The sequence below is a fragment of the Megalopta genalis genome, unplaced genomic scaffold (assembly GCF_051020955.1).
Source record: "Megalopta genalis isolate 19385.01 unplaced genomic scaffold, iyMegGena1_principal scaffold0069, whole genome shotgun sequence".
Classification (NCBI taxonomy): Eukaryota; Metazoa; Arthropoda; class Insecta; order Hymenoptera; family Halictidae; genus Megalopta; species Megalopta genalis.
The window spans coordinates 637,087-637,500 of NW_027476138.1; positions in this window are offsets into that span (position 1 = coordinate 637,087).

Sequence of the window (414 nt, forward strand, 5' to 3'; positions counted from 1 at the left end):
CCGCAGCGGTTTACACTCATAAGCGCGCGTGCTATTCGGCCGGCGGCGCCGGCGTCCTTGCCGGCCGTTCGGTATCTATAAGAGATACACGGTCCGTGCGAGGCGGACGGAGCAGAGCGGGTTTTGGGCCAATTCTACGATCTCGGTCGAGAAGCTGTCTCAGAGCTCCTTCGGGGCTTCGGTCCTGACTGTTTCGTGCCGTTTACGTTACGGACTTTTCTCCACACAGCGTGGCCACGGGTCGGTGTCTTTGACCGAATGGCCCATATGTGGCAAGCCCTACGGGGTTGGTTACCCGTATGCACTTTGTATGTATACTCGTACTCACTGAGCAATCGACTCTTCTGTCCGAGCGATGGAAAAATTTTTTAAAATGCATCTGTAAGATTTGGAAGCAAATCGTACCAATTGAAA